Raw genomic sequence first — 13656 nt, 5'->3', positions numbered from 1 at the left:
TGAGCAGTGCACAGTCATTGCGGAAAAATAAGAAAATCCAAGTAAGCAAAATGAGGAAAATTAAAAACAGGCTTAATCTCGTAACAGCTTAATTATTTTTTAACGATTTACTACAGGTCACTCCAGAGCTTTTACTGGCTTCGGTGTCGTTTAATACTGTGTTCTTAGGTTAATGGAGAGTGTTTTTCCACCCTAATAGGCATAAAAAACAGGACGCAATCCATTTAGAATTTTCTCATCTATTTAAATTCTTACTCTGTGCACAGTATGTGTCATAGGACCTGTGACGCCCTGTGCAAATGTGCGAAAATCCCATCATTTATTTTCCAAAGATCCTCTGCATTTGACTGATTTTTTATTATTGTACGTTTTGCTACTCCGAAGTCAGAGTGGGTCACCAGTCAAAATGTGTATCTGCACAACCTACCTGTGTGGTCGGGAAAGAACACACGTGGGCAGCTCTTCTGTGTCCCTTCTCTCCTGCCTGTGTCTCCACACGTGCATGAGCTAGCCCTACAGAAGGCTTTGAAGCGTGATTCCTCTCACAGGCGCCTGGCCCGTCGGTGTGGAGGCCACTTCCCCGGTTTTGCTTGAGTCCTGGTTCTGCTCGTGCCTTCCACCCAGATGCCTGCTCCCTGTCACCCCGTTTCACCTGTCATCTTCTCCTAGGCTGAATCAGCTTTCCGCCCCCTGAAGTCCCAACAGTCGGGGACCTGGGTGGCTCAGTCGGTTAAGCACCCAACTTCAGCTCAGGTCATGATCTCTCAGTCTGTGAGTTCGAGCCCCCTCCCATCGGGCTCTGTGCTGACAGCTCAGAGCCTGGAGCCCGCTTCGGATTCTGTGTCTCCCTCTCTCTCTGCCCCTCCCTGGCTCATATTCTGTCTCTGTCTCTCTGTCTCAACAATAAACATTTAAAAAAATTATGAAGTTCAACAGTCACCTTCAATATCACTTGTCTGGTCTTTAAAACATATTAATTGTCTTTGCATGTGTCTCTCTCCCCACTGGGGGTAGGAGGAAGTTATTTTATCAGTAACCTTGTAGCAGCCCCAAACCGCCATGCAGTGAGCACGAATCTTCCTAGGTTTTGGGTGTTTCACATGTCTGGTCCTTTCAGTGCCCTCCCTGCAAGGTAGATGGCGTCAAGCCACATCTATTAAATGCCTCCTGTTTGCTTCAGTCATATCCCGGTGGCCACATACCCAGAAGGGGACTGAATGCAGATTCCAACCCAGGGGCCGTGGCTCCATGCCCAGAACATGCTAGGGGCACATCTCATACTCATGAATCAATGCAAGGAATTAGTAGGAATTGCAACTAAGCATGGAGGGGGGTTGAAAAACCTTTCTCATGTAAACTTCTAGTCCTCTGGTTTTCTTTTAAAACATTTTTTTAATGTTTACTTATATTTGAGAGAGAGAACGAGAGAGAGAGAGTGCCAGTGTGAGCAGGGGAGGGGCAAAGAGAGAGAGAGGGAAACACAGAATATGAAGCAGGCCCAGGCTCTGAGCTGTCAACACAGAACCCGATGCAAGACTCAAACTCATGAGCCATGAGCCATGCAAGACTCAAACATCATGACCTGAGCCCAAGTCGGACTCTTAACCGACTGAGCCACACAGGCTGCCCTAGTTCTCTGGTTTTCTAAGAAATCATGGGATTGACATTTTATGTGATGACACTATATATATATGATGATGTAAATAGGTAACGGAGAGAAAAACAGTACATATTTGGAGAGAGCAAAAGAGAGAAATATTGAGAGATAGTGACTGATTTTAAATCGGCTCATGTAATTGTGAGAACTGGCAGGTTCTAAATCTTTAGTGCAGGCTGTCAGGCTGGAAACTCAGGCAGGGTGTCTATGTTACAGCCTTCTCAAGAAACATCAGTCTTTGCATTTAGGCCTTCAACTGGATCTGTCGATCCAACTCTGATGATCCGATGATCCAATTCTCATCGACTGGATGAGACCCTCCGGCATCTTGGAGGGTAATCACTTGGCTCAAAGTCTGCTGCTTTTTTAAATACTAATCTCATCCAAAAAGTACCTTCACAGCGACTTTGTGTTTGACAAAATATTTGGGTGCTGTGGCTTAGCCAAGTTAACACGGGAAATTAACTATCACAGTAACATTTTTGGGTTTCCCATTAAACGTTGAGGTGAAGAAGGTTCTCCGCTTCTGCGGATGCCATGAGATGCCTTTTCTGTGCTTACACCCGTGCTGTCCTGTCAGAGCCCTGGTGGAAATGGGAATGGCTTTCCCAGTGGAGGGCCAGTTTTCTTCCACGTGCGTGGCAGTGTGTGTGTGCCGTGGAATGGGCCGTGCCGAGGAGGAAGCCCCGTGGTGCCCTTGCCTGCTGGGAGTACAGAGCTCCGAGACCGCTGGGCTTGCAAACAGAGCAAGCACGTGTTGTGCCGGGAAGAACGGTCTCACTCATGCCGTGACTCACGGGTGTGCTGCTCCCAGCCCTGAGCAGGTCAGAACACAGTCTGCGATTCCCCTCGCCAGCCAGCGGGAGCAGGATCTCTCCGTCAGGATCTTCCTCAGTAGTTCATTCCCAGTCTCCCGAGCATTCTGCTTCCTGCAGGGAAGGAAAAATCAAACATTACCAACCCAGAAACCAGCCTTGTTTCCCCCTCCTCTTCTCCTCAGACTTCCTTTCTTAATCATATTAAAATTTTCTACTTAGTTGGCTTACTTTTATGTTTGTTTATTTATTTATTCATTTGTTTATTGTTAGAGAGAGAGAGAGAGTGCAGGGTAGAGGGACAGAAGGAGACAGAGAGAGAGAGAATGAGAAAGAGAGAAAATGAGAGAGAGAGAGAGAGAGAGAGAGAGAGAGAGAGAGAATCTTAAGCAGTTTCCATGCTCAGCATGGAGCCTGACACAGGGCTTGATCCCATGACCCTGGGATCATGACCTGAGCCAAAAATCAAGAGTTGGATGCTCAATCTACTGAGCCACCCAGGCTCTCCTAGTTGGCTTATTTGTCACACTTTAAATGGAATGTAGTTATTTAATGATATATGCTACTTTGTGTGGCTTGATAGTATTAAAATGTTGTTTAATACTATGGGGTAGAGTTTATCAGCATGTAAGAGGGGGGCTCACATGGGTCCTAAATAGAAAATAGATTTCCTGGTCTTTTCTCTTTCCACACTGGGAAGTGAGAACCTGTCTGTGAGACCCCCTCCCATTGACTCTCACCACAAGAAACTGACAGGACATCTCTGGGCCACAGTTTTTGTTTTTATGAATAACATCTTAGATGCTCGTCATCTCAACTGCACTTGTTGTCACAGCCTAGGTGGGGACAAGTCGCTGACTGTGGTCTGCTGTGTGTGTGAGGGCATTAAATGAGAGGCATGCGGCACATTTCCTGGCATGGAGTAGCTAAGAGCTCTTCCCCTTTCTTTCCATCCATGGACATTCCAGCATTTCCTCTTAAGCCGCGGAAGGGTAAAGTGTCTCCTGTTTAAAAATACCACTTTCTCCTCCTGCTTTCTACTCACACTTCCTTCATGGCCAGCTGGAGCATTTAGCTTGGTAATAGTGGACGTCTAGCCACTGAATGAAGAAGCATGTATCGCCTTCCATGGTTCCTTCAGTTATTAGGCGGTGTCCCCGGGGTAGAGCCTTGGAGTTCTGTCAGAGTGTTCTCTCATCGGACTTGGGAGATAAAACTGCTTTCAGAGGGTTTGCTTCCTCAGATCATTAGGTGACATTGTGTGAAATAAAAAAGGCATCTTAACATCTGGCAAGAATTTACATTTTAAGAGGTGAAAATGACAATTCTCTGAATGTGAAATTTTTAGTCTTAATCTTTTGGAGCATGTAATTGCTTTACCACTAGTTTGCATAATAGAAGAATCTCGTGAGAATAGGTGAAATTGGGTGTCTAGCTGAAAAGCGGCAATCCTGATCATCTTTATAGAGAGCAAACCGATCCCATTTCATAAAATGACAGCAGATTGAAATCATGTCAGGTTGATAATTAGTTCCCATCTGACAAAATGCCTTTTGGGTGACTGCAAATCAGACTTGCCAGGTGCTTTATTTTCAAACCTCATTTTTAGCTTATCAGGCTAGGGATTTCTGATGGGATTTTAATATTAAATAATAAAATGTCAGCGCTGAGTAATCACTGAAATATTATCTTGCGGTGACAATGTTAAGTGATAGGCCACACGTGCTCTAAAAAAATTGCAAATTGAAATCTCCCGAAGACCGGAGAAGGTGAGAGCGTGGAGCCCTGCAAACACTGTAGCAGGTGCCACGGTGGAAGGAGCTTGTCGGAGGCCGTGCTGTTGTCCTTGCAGGTGGGAGCCGTGGGGTCTCATGTGTTCTCAGTGCGATGGTGGCATCTGGAGATGCCATTTGGATGATGACCAACACTGGAAGGAATCCCTGGTTGGAGACGGTTTGCCTGAATTCATCAGTCTTGGCCCCTGTCTCATGAAATTGTTATTACTCTGACCTTGTTAGTTGAACTGAATTAACCGTGCCATTACAGAGTGTGCCTTAAGTTACTATTTAAAGAATTTAAAATATAAGGCATCAGAGGATTTTTACATGGAAAAAAACAGTTTTTAAAAAAAAAACATTTTAACGTTTATTTATTTTTAAGAGAGAGACACAGAGCACGAGCTGGGGAGGGGCAAAGAGAGAGGGAGACACAGGATCCAAAGCAGGCCCCAGGCTGTGAGCTGTCAGCACAGAGCCCGATGTGGGGCTCGAACCCACAAGCCGTGAGATCATGACCTGAGCCAAAGTTGGACGCTTAATCGGCTGAGCCACCCAGGCGCCCCTCAAGTATCAGTTTTTATCTCGGATGCTAATTGCCTGTCACAGATGAGACCGGGGACAACTTGCCAATCATGTATCTCTGCTGATTTTTCTCTACCAGAGGGTGGGTAACTCATTTAGATCATCCAGACTGTAAAAGAAAGAACGTTTAGACTTTTTTCCTAATAAAAAAATTTTGAAGGAAATCGTAGGAATTTCAGGTGCTGCTTTTCCTACTTTCTACAGATGCCTCACGTGTGGGCTGCATCTCTGGTCTCTGTGGCCCGAAAGACAGCTGGTGCTGCTCCCTCTAAAGTCACACTTGTCAGTATCAGCACTCTGATGGTGTCTTCCGGAAACACAGTCTAAGATAAGATTTACCGCCTAGGATTTTAATAGCAACTCAATAGCAATAAAGAAAAAAAGAAGCACACCTGCAAGATATGAAGACATTTAGCTCGCTAATGAATGTGTAATTGCATTTAGATTCTTGGATAAGTGCAGTGGACAACTTTCATCTTTTATGAACCAGGAAGCTTTATTTATTAGGTTCACTAAGATGAAGACAATTCTTGTGTTTAAGAAGCTCCAGGGGATTCCTGATCTACACATCACAGATTCCTGAGAATTATTGACTGTATACCTTAAGGTATCTCCTTTCCCCACATCCCAACCCAGTGGGCCAGTACCGTGCCCTTCCTTTGTTATATCTCAAAATGTGATATCTGCCCTCAACACTGGCATACCAACTAGGATCGTGTCTACCTAGCTAAGAGCTGTGGTAACGCTGCATAATCTGTACTCTTCCTAAGAAAAAAATTTAATTCTCTACATTGACATCGTGGTGGCAGTAAGAAGAGAAGATGTCCCACTGACATCTGGGAGCTTGTCGGGCAATTACAGGTAGGCCTTCGAGGTGTTAGGAGCTGGCTGAGTGCTGTGCTCACAGCTGGGCCATTGTGTCTCCTGTTGGACACAGGCACATAAATGGTCCCGTGGAAACTGACGTCAGACATGGTCACTAACAGGCCATGATAAAGTGAGACAGACCAGACCATTTCATAATTCTAAGTACAGACAAAACCAAAGTCACCATGCAATCCACAAAATACCACAACTCCTCTTCTTTCACAGATAAATTGAGGCCAGCCATTTCTTTATTAATTACAGCTTTAGCCTTGACCTAGCTTGCCCTTGACATAGATAAGATTCATTGAGATACTCAAACATAGAACTGCTCCCGCTTTGTGACAGCACCCACTCTAGAGTGAATCCTGCCCAAATTGTCCAACTAGAGTTCAGATCCTGTAAGTAGCATCTAACCCCCTTTTATTGAGACACCTCATGGTTCCCCTGATGTGTGTTCTACCTTGCCGCAATGAGTAATAGACCCAGCTTGTTCAGCTACAGGTGTATCTTTGGTAGCCTTTAGTTGAAGAGCACTGACAGTGCTTAATTGACTGAAATGTTCAAAATTTCAAAGGTTCAGTCGATTAAAGTTTTGTATTAACAACAGCTCAGTCAGAACTTCCTGGACAGAGAGATATTGGGGATTTATATATCGGGGGAAGGACACTATGGAACACAGGTCCTGGGGGGCGGGTGTGGGACGGGGAGGAGAGGGGAAGTTCAGAGAACAGTTAGATGCACTTGGCTGCAGAATAAGATGCACAAGGTACAGTAATGAGTGGTGAGGCTGAAGTGCTCACTGGGGCACACGGAGAATCTAGACGCTGACTTTGGAACGTGAAGACTTGCAGACATTTTGCATTGTATGCGAACTGACCTGCGTTTTAGAAAGATTATTCTGATAGAATAGGGAGATCTCTGGGAAGGATGGGTAGTTCTAGGAAGAATGGGGAAGAAAGACTATTCTGATAGAATTCGATATTACAGATAGAATTACAATCCAGAAGGGCTGGTAAGACAGCAGGTGAGTCAGGAAGCTTAGGCAGGTGGAAATGAGGACTTAAACTTGTGGCTGTGGGAAGGAAAGATTGGACCTAAAATCTAGTCGACAGGTTGACTCATCAGAGTTTGGATATCCGCCGAATGCAGGGAACAATGTTCTGAATGGAGTCGAAGGTACCTCTCCGGCTTTAACTTGGGAAACTCAGAGTAATAGGGAGATGTGCAGAAGGAGCCTGTTTTGGTACACAGGCCAACAAAGGTGGATGTGCTATTAGGGAGTTGTTACCTAAGCCTGGGACTGGGTGAAGAGACTGAAACGAGAGGAACGAGGATGGGCTCCGGGGGTATCGGTGCTAGAGAAAGTCAAGACAACTACTGAAACTGTTGGGGGTGGGGGAAGGGGGCAGTTGGGGGGGTTGTGGGAGAATTTGCAGGGAGGGGGCTGAGGCATCGGCAGCAGAGGCTGCCGGAGGCATCACTGAGCTGGGAGGGACACCGGGTGAGCAGCTCACCTGGGAACATTAGTGGCGGTGGGAGGAGAGGGCACTGCCCAGGGTGTGAGGCCACCGTGGGCCCAGGGTGAAACTGAGTCAGACTTGCCCACACCACAGGAGGCTGCGGAGCCTGCCCCAGTGGCATCCACAGCTGTGGCCACGGCCATTCTTCGTCTCCATTTTGTTTTGATTTTAATTTGGGGGGCATTCAGGGAGAATTAGTGCTATTTGCCTTCTTTAGGCCAGTGCCCTGAGGGATCAATAGAAGGAGAGAAAAGGACACTAGTAACGAGTAAAGAGCACTTCACTGGTGGAGCATATGGAATTTTTATGAGATTTTTGACGTTAAAAATCTATTCACAAGGCTGCTTTTTAACCTCGCTTTACGTGGCTAATCCATATGTAGGAAAGCGTTGATGAGCTGGCCTTTAATTATGGTGGATTTCTGTTCCTTTTGCTCCCACTGCTCCGCTTAAAATTCAAATAGCTGAGAGCTCATTTGTGGCTGAACTGTTGTCGAAAAAGAATGAGATTTACCTACTGGCAGTGGGTTTTAGAATAGTCTGGGAGGACAGCAGACAGTGTTTTACATCATCTGACCTGGAACGCAGGTTAGAAATGGCAGCTGGTAACAGCTCGGTCACCAAGCAGTGCCTTTCCGAGGATGGCTCTATTTGAAGCAGTGCCAGCATGTAATTGCAGGAACTTCTCATAAAGTTCATGGCCATCGGGGTCACATGGGGATGTACTTGAAACTATTCCGTAACTGAGCCACTGACTCTTATTTTATTTTGTGGTTGGGAGTTACTCTGATCCCATTGCTAGTATTTTGGGGCCTGCTGAGAGTCTGGGCATCTGGAAGGTAGAATTGAAAGTCGGCATCCTTGCCTCTCTTACCAGCTGTGATGGGAAGGGGCCTGGCTAAGAGTTGAGCAGAGCCGAATTCAAGCCCCAGCTTTGTCACTGAACAGTTGTGCAGTCGGTCTCTGTTGGCCTTAGTTTCCTCTTCGACAAAATGGGGATAAACCACAAAGCTCAAATGAGGTGATGCATATGATCGTGCACTTTGAAATCTATAAAACAATGAAGCAGCCATGAAAATGTCAGCTATGCCTTTTTCTGGGGAAGATTGGTGAGGAATTATTAAATCTGTGCTGGGATTCTTTTCATATGAAGTTCAAGGCTAGAGTTGGAGTAGACGTGGGATCCGTCTTCATGGCCATAGTGGATACAGGTCCACTTACAGGATTCAGTGATTGCTTGCGGCCTTGGCTCTCGGTGGCTGCGGTGATAAACATTTAAGTGTCCGGTGCTGGGCGGAGCTCTTTAAGTGGAATGGTCACTTGGATCCCATAGTCCTTAAGTAGTGGGACCATGGTGGTTGTCATTTCTGGGCCCGAGATGACAGAGCTAGTTAAGGATGAAGCTGGGGTTGAATCTGGGCAAGTGGGATCCAGACCCCAGGAAATGGGGTCAAAGTCTGTGGCTTTGACTCACCAGTGGTACCTAAGGACTGAACAGTGAAATATTTTAACCAGATTTTCTAAGCGGTAGTTGTCTTAATAGCTGCCTCAAAAGAACACATAAAGTTGGGATTCATCAGGGCGTTGATTCAGCTATACTGATCCAGGCAACGCCCTTTATCCAGGCGGCTTTGCCTAAGTAGCTCCCATCTGTGAGAATCGCCTACATCCAGACTCTGCGCCCGTCACTTGACAAATATTCTCTCTTACTTAACCCCAGGTCATAGCATGCCTATTTTTTTATTCAAGGATGAGGAAATCGAGGCAGGGAGAGTAAACAACAGGTGGGAGGGGTCACAGAGCCACAGATTTAACTGGGTTTACCTAAGCACTGAAGCTCTTGACTGATAGGTAGACTCTCAGCAGGGGCCTCCTTGTGGTCCCCCAAGTTGTGTGTGAAGCTGGGCACTCACCGACATCTGTGCCAGTCACAAGAAGTTTCCAGACCCCGCTCGTCCCAGGACAGCTCCTGAGATAAGGCCTGAAAAGCATCTTTGGCTGTGGTCTAGTGAGTGGCTCTTGACCACTAGTCCCTTACTTTCTAGCACAGAGAAGCACAGTTCTGCCTTTCAGAAAAGTGACCCGCTTGTGGATAGTTGGGCCCCTTCCGCTTTTGATACCCTGAAGGCTCAGCTGTTTTGAAAACAATGCCAAGGGCTCCTTGGGACGGAAACTTGTGACTGCATCTCACCTGATGTCTGCTGGCTGCACTTATTTAAAGAAACTGCTCTCTTGTGACTCAGATGAGAAATGCAGACATGCCATGTGACAAATGTGTCCCCCTTCAGCATAGGGGACCTCTCTTGATTGGTGCTTCTCACTCCCGGACTCTCCAGCTCCTAGGAGCAATTTCACCTTTTTTCTTCCCACCAGAATCTGAAAGTCTCTTGCATTGATTGTTGTAGGCCACGGAGGCCTTGGATGCTGTTTCTTTTCACCCGGCTCTGGTAATGTCCCTGGAATGTTCTTTCCTCTTCATATTTGGCTTTGGTTTTTAGTTGTTTGCCTCGAGAGAGCTCGGATGTTCTACCTTCCAGTGTCACTCCTTCCCACGGGAGTGGTTCGGTGGCATTGGCCTGTTGTCCCTCTCAGTAGTGGAGGATCAGCTAGGCTTCAGATCCTCAGGGCTGGTGACCCTGTGACAACGTGCTGTTGTAGGTGATGTCGGAGATGTACGGAGACTGATGGCAGCCCGCGTCCTGAGTCCCAGATACACAACCCGAAAGGAGACCGAAAACCGACGCTTTCTTCTGGTCTTTCAGTCTTCACTGTGCTTTTAAATTCTTTATTGATTTGAATTTGTACACAAAGCTGCGGACAATGCACTGCATTTCTTCCATTAGTTTTCTATCACAGTCATTAATTTTCAACGTAAGGGCACACGATGAAAGTTGCTGCATATGCCGGGTGCTTTTACAGAATTGCTTCAGTTCTAATGAAGATTCAGAGCCCTTAGGTTTGCCTGCAGCAGAGTGATACATAATCTGTTTTTTTCAGTCCAGCACATTGTCAACTCAGAGCACTTGCTGATTTTGCAGAGCGGTGTGTCCTGTCCCGGGTCACCGGGGGCTTCCTTACGTGGTGTCACAGTGCTCCCATTGGCTTTATAGGAGTTGCCTACAGAGATCATTAGCTGTTTGGACTGAAATCTTAATGAAATGTTCATGATGATTATCAGGATCATGTTTCATTTTTTTTCAATACCTGATGGTTTTTATGATCTAGATCAGAGTGAATGTCCGGGGTTTAATTCATTAGTAAAAGTATACCTTTTAGATTGGATAAGCCCAACTGAAAACAAGTGTGGCCTAAGGAATATGGACAGCCTCGTGGTTTGATTTTGGGACAGTTTTCCTTCATCCATTACCTCCCCAAAATGCCTTTTCTAATAGTTCCCTGATGCCTAAAATTTTATGTGTGTGGTTTTATTCCTTTAAGTTAGGCAATGTCTCTGCTAATTAAACCTCTGTATTAGTTAGTTACTGCTGCATAACAAAACATTCCAAAATCTGGTAACTTAATACAATCTTTTATTGCCTGTGATTCTGTGGTTGATAATTTGGGCAGGGCTTAGCTGGGAAGTCTCTTCTCTGCTCCACGTTGTGTTAGGTGTGCTCACTCATGCTTTTGTGGTTGTCCAGCAAGTTAGCCAGAGACTGGCCAGTCCTGGACGACCTCATGCACATGTCTGGTACTTGGCTGGAATGATGGGGAGCATCTGGGCTAAATGTTGCCCATCATCCAGCAGACCAGTCTAGGCTTCTTCACGTGGCAGCAGGGTTCCAAAAGCAGCAAGGGAGGACAGGCACATTTTCAATGCACATTTTCAGAAGTTTCTTCTTCTGTTATGTTTGCTAACATCTCACTGGTGGAGTATGTCATAGAGCCAGGTCTGTAGCTACAGAGAATTTGTGGCCACCATTTTTTTTTCTTTTTGTAATCTACCATAATCTTAAACCTAAATATGTGAGGAATGTGCATGAGTTTAATATATAAGAACAGATTTGAGGAGAAAGATAGTTGAAAGACAAAAAAAAGTGTGTAGTTATGATTGAGTGAACGAGATGAGGTCCCACTGAACTTGTCTGCCCCAGGAATAAGGAATATCTTGGAGACAACTGCTTTCCCTATATCATAGTTTCTTCATAGTTCTGTGTGGATTGAGCCTCATCTCTCCTTTATTTCAAGGAAGTCTCGTGTTCTACGTACATTATTCATACACATACTGAACTAGGATCTACACTTTTGATTTTTCACTGCTTTATAACTTCTTTATTGAATAAATTCCCTATTTTTAGGCATCCTTAGTGATCACTTAGTAGAGGCAACAGGAACAGAACTCAAGATTTACTCAAATAATCCAGTTCCCACTCCAGTTCATTTGAATTTATAAATTGTCTTTGCAATCCAATTGCTTCAAGGTACAGTAGTTCTGGTGGTTAATTTCCTCCATGAAGTTCTTTTTCTTCCCCCTTAATTAATAACTTTGTTTTATGTGTTTCTGTTTCTTATTTTGAATTTATTTTTATTTTTGTTTTTATTATTTATTTTAAGAGAGAGAGACAGAGAGAGAGAGCGAGAGAGCAAGAGAGCAGGGGAAGGGCAGAGAGAGAGGGAGACAGAGAATCCCAAGCAGGCTCCGCACCGTCAGCACAGAGCCCCATGTGGTGCCTGAGCCCAGAAACCATGAGATCATGATCTGAGCCGAAATCAAGAGTTGGACACTTAACTGAGCCACCCAGGCACCCCTCTTGTTTTGAATTTCTAATGTGAAGAAAGTACAAGGGATAATATACAAAACTGTGTAGCCATTAACACACTTTTTTAAGTTTTTATTTAACTTCTAGTTAGTGAACCTACAGTGTAATATTAGTTTCAGGTGTACCGTATAGTGATTCATCACTTCCATACAATAGCCGGTGTTCATCATGGCAAGCGCACTCCTTAATCCCCATCACCTATTTCCCCCATCCCCCACTGACCACCTTCTGGTAACTATCCGTTCTGTAGAGTTAAGAATCTGTTCTTTCTTTGCCTCTTTCTCTCTTTTTTGCCCCTTTGCTTATTTGTTTTGTTTCTTAAATTCCACATATGAGTGAAATCATTCGGTATTTGTCTTTCTCTGACCGACTTACTTCACTTAGCCTTATCCTATGTAGTTCCATCCACATTGTTACACATGGCAGGATTTCCTTCTTTTTTATGGCTGAATAATATTTCGTTGTATATATCACAGCTTCTTTATCCATTCATCAGTCGGTGGATACTTGGGCTGTTTCCGTACAGAAATTGGCTGTCATAGATAATGCTGCTACAAATGTAGGGGTGCATATATCCCTTTGAGTTAGTAATTTTGCATTCTTTGGATAAATATCTGGTAGTGCAATTGCTGGGTCATAGGGTAGTTCTATTTTTAACTTTTTGAGGAACCTCCATACGGTTTTCCAGAGTGGCTGCACCAGTTTACGTTCCCGTCAACAGTGCACGAGGGTTCCCCTTCTCCACGTCTTCTCCAACACCTGTTGTTTCTTGAGTTGTTGATTTTAGCAATTATGACAGTGTATTTACTTTAGAATAACAGTGGCTAAGGAGGAGGTTGGAGGATTGCTTTGCATTGTGCCTTCCATGAGAAGGAAAGCAGATATACCTAGGGAAAAAAAATCTACCTTTGCACTGTGGAGTCCATGCACCAGAATTTTCTGGAACAGTCTTTATCACAGTGTTTTGTTTTCCAACACACAAGTCCTTTGGTACTAAGCTATGTGTCCAGGGGGCCCCCTCTTATCATTGGAAACAACCTAACTTTGTCAGATCATGTTTCTCAATTTTTGGTTTGTAAAAATTATTGTAGATTGTCTGCCATTTTTATTCTTCTTTTTGATTAAAAAAATTTTCCCCAGATTTTTTTTGGATATGACTGCCATATAACATTGTGTAAATTGAGGATGTATAGTGTGTTTATTTGATACGCTTACATGATATTGCTAAACGATTACTACCATAGCAAAGTTAACAGCATCACATCACCTACTTACTAGTTATTTGTGGCAAGAACATTTAAGATCCTGCTTTCTTAGCAACTTTCAAGTATGTAATACAGTATTATTAAATAATCACCCTGCTGTACATTAGACCTCAGAACTCTTTGCACCCTTTAGCCTATGTCTCCTTAGCCCCAGGAAACCACCCTTCTATTCTCTGTTTCTATAAGTGCTGTCTGCCATTTTCTGATGGTATTCCCTTAGCTAAAATGATATTGCCATGGGTTTAGGAACCTGGATCAGAGGTGTGGGGAGAATTTCACTCACTAATCTGAATTTAGGCTTGCTTCTCCACATTCTGATTGGGGGTATATGACTCCCAGTCCTACAAGGAGAAAAAAAATGTTTGCCACTTCTATACCCTTGTTACCTTCTCTCATTCTGGCCTTTCTTTTCA

General features: G+C 44.6%; 1 protein-coding gene across 1 annotated transcript in view; it reads left to right on the top strand.

Annotated features, from left to right (window-relative positions):
• DNER (delta/notch like EGF repeat containing) overlaps window positions 1–13656 on the top strand; it is a 316552-nt gene that overhangs the window by 249807 nt on the left and 53089 nt on the right. The window lies entirely within an intron of this gene.

This window comes from Panthera leo, chromosome C1, assembly GCF_018350215.1.
Source record: "Panthera leo isolate Ple1 chromosome C1, P.leo_Ple1_pat1.1, whole genome shotgun sequence".
Classification (NCBI taxonomy): Eukaryota; Metazoa; Chordata; class Mammalia; order Carnivora; family Felidae; genus Panthera; species Panthera leo.
Note: the sequence above shows the minus strand (reverse complement) of the source record. Positions and strands in the feature narration are given on the sequence as shown.